The sequence below is a fragment of the Ranitomeya imitator genome, chromosome 1 (assembly GCF_032444005.1).
Source record: "Ranitomeya imitator isolate aRanImi1 chromosome 1, aRanImi1.pri, whole genome shotgun sequence".
NCBI lineage: Eukaryota > Metazoa > Chordata > Amphibia > Anura > Dendrobatidae > Ranitomeya > Ranitomeya imitator.
Window position 1 is genome coordinate 577,672,948 of NC_091282.1, and position 8,005 is coordinate 577,680,952.

General features: G+C 57.9%; 1 non-coding gene across 1 annotated transcript; it reads left to right on the top strand.

The window, feature by feature from the left end:
- The first annotated feature begins 2,943 nt into the window (after window positions 1–2,943).
- Window positions 2,944–3,095, top strand: LOC138660011 (5.8S ribosomal RNA). Its single transcript, XR_011317516.1, has one exon. It is a non-coding gene; the product is annotated as a 5.8S ribosomal RNA (ribosomal RNA).
- Window positions 3,096–8,005: the final 4,910 nt, after the last annotated feature.

Here is an 8,005-nt window from a genome sequence, read left to right on the forward strand (position 1 = left end):
CGGTGGCTGCCGTGCAGAGGGGGAGTTTGACCCGAACTGTGGTACGGCAGGGGTCTGACGACCCGCGCGGGTGAATGGCGGGGCGCCCACCCACCTCGGCGTGGGGGCCCGTCGTCCGAATCGCTCCCCGCGCGGGGTAGCACAACGATCTTCTCCGAGGGCGGCCCTTTGACTTCCAGATGCGCAGCTCGCCCGCGGAGGCCCGTGCCGACCCCCACCCAGCGTCCGATGGGCGGCCTCCGCGGTGGGCATCGGCGAGAGCGGCGGCGGTGGGTGGCGCTTCCACGCCACCGCCGAGCTCCGCGTTCTCCAGTCTTTTCCCGAGCCCCTACCATAGTGGGGGGACGACAGACGCGTGGGGAGGCAGGCGGAGTGGGTTCTCACCGCGTGGTGTGCCCGGCCGAACGCCGTCGCCTTCCCCGCTCGTCCGACGTCCTCCGAGGCGGCTCGGAAGGGAGCGCGAGAGGGAGAGAGCGAGAGAGAGAGAGAGAGACCAAGCGGACGCCCCAGAGCGAGAAGGGAGGATGGAAAAGGGAGAGACGAGTGGGGCAAAAAGAGTTTTGGCGAAGGGGAGTACCCGGCGAACTGCCGCCCCGGGCTTCTTCTGTTTTCAACAGCGGAGGCACGGCTTTGGGGGGGAGACGCCGCTCGGTTGGGGCTCCTTTGAGGTTACGGGCAAGAGCCCGGGACGAGGGACTACGCCATAGGGCGACGCCGACACGGCCAGGCCAACTGCGCCCCCCGTGCGACCTCCGCGTCGCTGGCGGGCTCTGCGCCTGAGCCGCGGTGGACCCCGACGGCCAGCCCCCCTCTCCCACTCCTCGCGCCCGTCCGCCGGTGGGTCGAGGACCCCCCGCGGCGGAGGCAGGTCTAAGCCAGACGGAGGCCCCGCATAGGCCCCCCACCGCCCTGGCCCCTCTCCCCAGCAGCGACTCTGTGTGTCGCCCCGGGAGCGGTGGGTCACGAGGCAGGGTGGCCGTGGCGTCCTCCGAAGGCCAGTCACCTACGGCCCTCCCCGTGCAAGGGGTGGTTTTTACAACAGATGCCCTCCGATCGGGAGGCCGGGTCTAAGCCAGATGGTGGCGCCGCATAGGCCCCCCACCGCCCTGGCCCCTCTCCCCAGCAGCGACTCTGTGTGTCGCCCCGGGAGCGGTGGGTCACGAGGCAGGGGAGCCGTGGTGTCCTCCGGAGGCCAGTCACCTCGCCCTCTCCGTGCAAGGTGGGTTTTTTTCCAGACACCCTCCGCATCGGCCGCCTCGCACCGTACAGCGTGCACGATCTCCCCAGCGGCACTGCACTCGCCGTTCAGGCTCCTTTTTTTTTTTTATTTTTTTCTCCGCAAGGTGACTCCCCGGGCTTCTTCTGTTCTCAACAGCGGAGGCATGGCTTTGGGGGGAGACGCCGCTCGGTTGGCTTCCTTTGAGGTTACGGGCAAGGGCCCGGGACGAGGGACTACGCCGGAGGGCGACGCCGACACGGCCAGGCCAACTGCGCCCCCCGCGCGACCTCCGTGTCGCTGGCGGGCTCTGCGCCTGAGCCGCGGTGGACCCCGACGGCCAGCCCCCCTCTCCCACTCCTCGCGCCCGTCCGCCGGTGGGTCGAGGACCCCCCTCGGCGGAGGCAGGTCTAAGCCAGACGGAGGCCCCGCATAGGCCCCCCACCGCCCTGGCCCCTCTCCCCAGCAGCGACTCTGTGTGTCGCCCCGGGAGCGGTGGGTCACGAGGCAGGGCGGCCGTGGCGTCCTCCGAAGGCCAGTCACCTACGGCCCTCCCCGCACAAGGGGTGGTTTTTACAACGGATGCCCTCCGATCGGGAGGCCGGGTCTAAGCCAGATGGTGGCGCCGCATAGGCCCCCCACCGCCCTGGCCCCTCTCCCCAGCAGCGACTCTGTGTGTCGCCCCGGGAGCGGTGGGTCACGAGGCAGGGGAGCCGTGGCGTCCTCCGGAGGCCAGTCACCTCGCCCTCTCCGTGCAAGGTGGGTTTTTTTTCCAGACACCCTCCGCATCGGCCGCCTCGCACCGTACAGCGTGCACGATCTCCCCAGTGGCACTGCACTCGCCGTTCAGGCTCCTTTTTTTCCTCCGCAAGGTGACGCCCCGGGATGCCCGCCTGCTGGCACGGACGACGAGGAGGATTTCCCTTCCTCCGGGTGCCCTTCCCGCTGCGGGGCTTCCTATCTGGCTTCTCTCCCTCGATTGATTAAGTCCCTGGCCTTTGTACACACTGCCCGTCGCTACTACCGATTGGATGGTTTAGTGAGGTCCTTGGATCGGCCCCGCCGGGTTCGGCCAAGACCCATGGTGGAGAGCCGAGAAGACGATCGAACTTGACTATCTAGAGACAGTAAAAGTCGTAACAAGGTTTCCCTAGATGAACCTGTGGAAGGATCTTTAATGGGCGAGTGAAAAATACCGATGAGGTGCAGATCAGGAGGCCAGCCGCCCGCCAAATCCCCGAAGGGTACCGAACGTGATGGGGGCGGTGGTAGGTCTCTTTCTGCTTCGCCAGGGCGCTCCGCAGGGTGGGGACGGTGAGGGCACGTGAGGACAGCGGGCGGGCGACGTCGGGAGGGTGCGGGGAGCCCCTCTCGCTCCGTCGCCCAGGAAAAAGACGCCCGGCCTCGCGCCGACGATTGTTGCCCTGCCGCTGCCTGCCGAGGAAAAATAAGAAGCCCCCCGCGTACGCGAAAGGCCGTCCCGGGTACCATTCTCCTGTGCGCTCACACACCCCTCCCCGGGGTATGTGGGTCTGGGCGGTAGGTTGAGAAGCCTCGAGCCCTCCTTTGTTCTCCTCCCCGCTGGAGGGAGGGACGGGGAGGCCGAGCGCCCGGGCAACAGGGCCGAGATTTGAAAACAACCCTCCAAAGCATCCCAGTCTTTTGCGGCCGGCTGACACGAGAGTGAAAAGGGGGGCGCCTCCGAGTGTCCCCAAACCAGAAAGCGCGACTCTTAACGGTGGATCACTCGGCGCGCGCGTCGAAGAACGCAGCTAGCTGCGAGAATTAAGTGTGAATTGCAGGACACATTGATCATCGACACTTCGAACGCACCTTGCGGCCCCGGGGTGCTCCCGGGGCTATGCCTGTCTGAGGGTTGCCCCTCCATCTATCGCCTCCATGGCGCAGCTGGGGTCCCCTCGCAAGGGTGACAACGAGGGAGGCCTGAGGCTCCGTGCCCTGATGGTCTCTTCTCCTTTATCCCTTACGTCCCCCCAAGGCCAGACTCACCTGCCCTGGGCCCACCTGATGGGGTTTACCATCGTCACTCCCCCCGTTGCGACGTGAAACCCTGTGGCGCAATGAAGGTGAAGGCCGGGGCGCTCCGGCCGAGGTGGGATCCCGCCGCCCGCTCCGGGGGGTTGACACGGCGGGTGCACCATCGGCCCGCCTCTGTCGGGGAGGTGGAGCATGAGTGCGCGATAGGACCCGAAAGATGGTGAGCTATGCCTGGGCAGGACGAAGCCAGAGGAAACTCTGGTGGAGGTCCGCAGCGACCCTGATGTGCAAATTGGTCATCTGGGTATAGGGGCGTTTGTAGATGTGCTTGGCCCGTACGGGGATCGAACCCACGACCTTGGTGTTATTAGCACCACGCTCTAACCAACTGAGCTAAATGGCCATAGGTGTGGTCCCTGGGTATAGGGGCGAAAGACTCACGGAGACCACGGGCAGACGTACAGGGGCCTGATCAACCCCTGGACCGTACGGGCTGCTGTGCCTGCCGCAGGCGAGAAGCGAGAACCCCTTCGGGGCACGGAGACTACAACCGGACGTACGGGGGTCTGACCCACCCCTGGACCGTACGGTCTGCTGGCTGCTGTGCCTGCCGCAGGCGAGAAGCGAGAACCCCTTCGGGGCACGGAGACCACAACCGGACGTACGGGGGTCTGACCCACCCCTGGACCGTACGGTCTGCTGGCTGCCGTTCCTGGTGCAGGCGAGAAGCGGGAACCCCTTCGGGGCATGGAGACCACAACCGGACGTACGGGGGTCTGATCCACCCCTGGACCGTACGGTCTGCTGGCTGCCGTGCCTGGTGCAGGCGAGAAGTGGGAACCCCTTCGGGGCACGGAGACCACAACCGTACGTCCGGGAGTCTGACCCACCCCTGGACCGTACGGTCTGCTGGCTGCCGTGCCTGGTGCAGGCGAGAAGCGGGAACCCCTTCGGGGCACGGAGACCACAACCGGACGTACGGGGGTCTGATCAACCCCTGTACCGTACGGGCTGCTGGCTGCCGTGCCGTCCTCAAATTGCTTGGCCTAAACAAAAGTCAATTTTTTGTGACAACAGTGATGACCGTGACATAGCACTGGAGGTGTACCCCAAGACAGTGACCTAAGTGTGGGTGAAGTCTGTGGTTCATGGGCGGAAAGTTGAATTTTGGGTGAAAAACCATACTTTCACACTTTGAAAATTTCAGACATGTGTCAGACTTCCAGGCAGGGGGAAACTGCTGGAGGTGTACCGAGGACACTTCCAGAAGCCTGGGGAAGCTTTTCTGGAAGAGTCCTTGACACTTGGAAAATTTTGGGCAATTTTCTGAGTAAAAAAAAAATCACATTTCCCCTTACCCCCCACCCAAGAGGGGCTTCAATATGTTGCAGAGTACCCCGAAAGGGTCCCCAAAGTGGGAGAAAAGTGAGGCAAGTCAAAGAGGCAAAGATGAATGTACATTTGAATAATTTTATTAATGTCAGATAAAAATTGACATATTCACAAGGGCTTTGTTCTCCTGATTGGGATGAGCCGAATATTCTTGAGACTATACTCCTCAGTAGAATCGGATGACTCGGTATCACTTTCCGTGAGGTCTACCACCTCGTTATCCAATTCACTGGTTGATGCCATTACTGGCGACATAATTTTTGCGTCCTCATGATTTCCTGCGTTGAACACTAGCTCTTGGGCACGGCACATATCGGTCAGGGTCTTCTCCCGGTAAACTCTCTCGGCCACATCGTTTGTATGTGCCAAGTAGCGTGCAAACAAGCGCTTTTCGCAATCTGTGTATTGTGACAAAGTCCATGTCTCGCAAATCCGCCGTACAAGGTGGCTGGTGATGTTTGGGAGGTTGTAGCTACGGAGGAAAGCACATTGTTAGTACCGGTTGCTACTTATGGCTGTGGGTCACTTGACTTGTGGCTACCTTACCTTGAATGGTATCGTCTGAGTCTCATGGATGGATTTTTTATGACCTTCCCGGTACACGTCACGAAAAAGTTTGTGATAATCTTTCGGCCAAAGGTAAAGACCGGTCTGACATATTCCGCATACGCATTGAACCACTGAAAAAGAAAAAAAATATATATATGTTACTCTCCAGTCTGGGGGCACCCCTCCAAAAGGTTTTACATGGGGACAAGAGAGTGTTTTGCTCCCCACAATGAGTGGGGTTGCCTGGGTTCCCTGGCTTTGAGAAAAGCTTACCGATTCCTCTTCCTCTGAAAGTACAAAAGTTGCTACCTGAGAGGTGGAGCACTTGTGAGTCTTCACACCCACAATTGTCTTGCGTCTTCCTTGGTACGTGTGATGGATCCTCTCATTCCACTCTGAAACCTACGATGTGAAAAAAAAAGGTGGAAAAATATTGAACCGGTTCAGCAAATACCGCTGACCCACAGGGCCCGACGACTTACCGTCATGTTACGAACAACACCTGGTCTTTGGAGATGTTTTAGAATCAGAAGGGCCTCGAGGTACAGTACCACTTCCCGGCGATCTACTTCTGATCCGCCATCTGTCACAGCCTCGATGCTAGCTAGAAATGTTGGCCTTGCCTCCTCCAGTATAATCTGGCAGTCCTTGGGTGACTTTGATGGCTTCATCAATAGATCGTACCTGTGGGGAAAAATAAAGGCAATTAACCAACATCCAAGGTTTGGTAACAATGCGCTGAATATTGGCTCTTTTGAACGGTGTACCTTTTACTTACAGACTCTCGGCAGGCTCCCTTGTACAATGATTTCTGAAGGTCTGTTGTAAAATTCATGAACACTTCGCATGCCTTATAAAGTTGAGGATTCTCTAGTCTCAGTTTGGTAGCCCTCATCTGATACATGGTAAATCTCCGTATATGCTTCAACATTTTGAGGGAGGTCTGGCTCGATAGATGGAGTTTTCCAAGTTGTTGAAAAAAATTATTAACCTGGTTTGGTTTTACGAGGTACTCCAGAGTTACAGATTTTGGGTTCACAAAAAATAGAAACCGTGCTACGTTTGATACCTCCTGTTGACAGTTTGGGACCCCATGGGTAACTGTTAGGTACGAGTGGAACCCCTTTAACATGGGGTGATTCAATGAGTGACGCTTGTACAATCCGGCGGCCTTGGTAGCCGTGCGGTTTTTGTCTTTCCATTCCCTTTTCTGGATACTTAAATTGCTGCCATCCATGACCTCCTCATTGCCTATGCGGTCAGAAATGCTCCCTGTGTGGTCAGGCTCAGGGCACGGGTCTCCCTCCCGACTGTCTACCGGCCGTAAAAGGAAAGGCACATCCATCTCATCCGAATCTAGCTTTGGCGTGGGGCATGGGTCTCCCTCCCGACTGTCTACTGGCCGTAAAAGGAAAGGCACATCCATCTCATCTGAATCTAGCTCTGGCGGGGGGCACGGGTCTCCCTCCAGACTGTCTCCCGGCCGTAAAAGGAAAGGCACATCCATCACATCTGAATCTAGCTCTGGCATGGAGCCTGGGCGGAGCTCCGGATTGTCAGTTGGTACCTGAGCGGGCCCTTCACAGGTCAGTGGTGTGATTTGTGACTCAAACCTAGGCTTGTTTGCTATCAAAAAGCCGCGACCTTCTAAGAAGGCTACAGTCTCCTCCAAGGATTGGAGGGGCTTGAGCTCACTGAATTGGATTGTTGTCCCCTTGTTGGCGATACAGCGAAGTTGATACTTTGCGGAGGCTATGGCGGTTTTTATCTCCGAATCACCGTGTGACCTCAGGCATACCCTTCTCAGATGTGTGGATATATATTTGGTTACCCTGTGGCACACGGGGCATGTAAGTGGTGTCCGTGGGTGCCTGCGGGGGAGACACAAGCAATAAAACCGGTCACCTTGCCAGCAAGTGTACAACTCCACTACAAGGTACATTCATGTGTCTCTACGTGGCCGACAAATGTCTTCTACTCACCGCTCCATTGCGAAGGGTTTCCCGCAGTCAAACAGAGCGTCTCGTAATAGTTTATTAAAGTGCCGTGTTTCTCTGTGTCTTGAACTGTGGCAAATGATTTTCCTCCGCGCGAGTCAGCCACGCAGGTGAAAGACGCCAGCTGAGGTGATTGAAATTAACCGGATGTGTTTTGCCGTACTCTGATATAGGTCACCACGGGGGTTGAGTCAGCCCAGGGGGTGGCACCTCCACGGTCGCTAAACATCCGTAGGGTTGATGATATATCCCTCACCTGATCCACCTGCTGTAATCACCTATACGGCATCACGGGGGATGACTCAGCCCCAGGGGTGGCACCTGACCGGATCCACCTGCCATAATCGCCTATACGGCATCACGGGGGATGACTCAGCCCCAGGGGGTGGCACCTACACGGCTGTCGATCAGTCATATCTGTAACGGATTGGGTACTAACTGGATCCATCGATCCCAGTCAAAGCACGGTGGCTCACTTGTTAGCGCTGCGGCCTTGCCGAGCTGGCGTCTCGGGTTCGAATCCTGTTGTGTCATACATTCAGAAAGGGAAAAATCTCAGGTGTTATGTCAAGGACACTTCCTTAGACATTTTTAGAAAAATTTTGAGACAATCCCGATTTTGTAAAAAAAAAAAAATCTCACATTTTCCCTACTTCAACCTCATGGGTCATCAATATGTTGTAAAGTACCCCAAGATAGAGACCCAAGTGTGGGTAAAGTGTCTGGTTCATGGGCACAAAGTTGAATTTTCAGTGAAAATTTGTCGGAAATCCGCTGTGGACATTGGCTGGGTGCGTGACCCGAATGAGAGAGGCGAATCTGGGTGACCCGAGCTTGGCAGGACCCTTCCCAC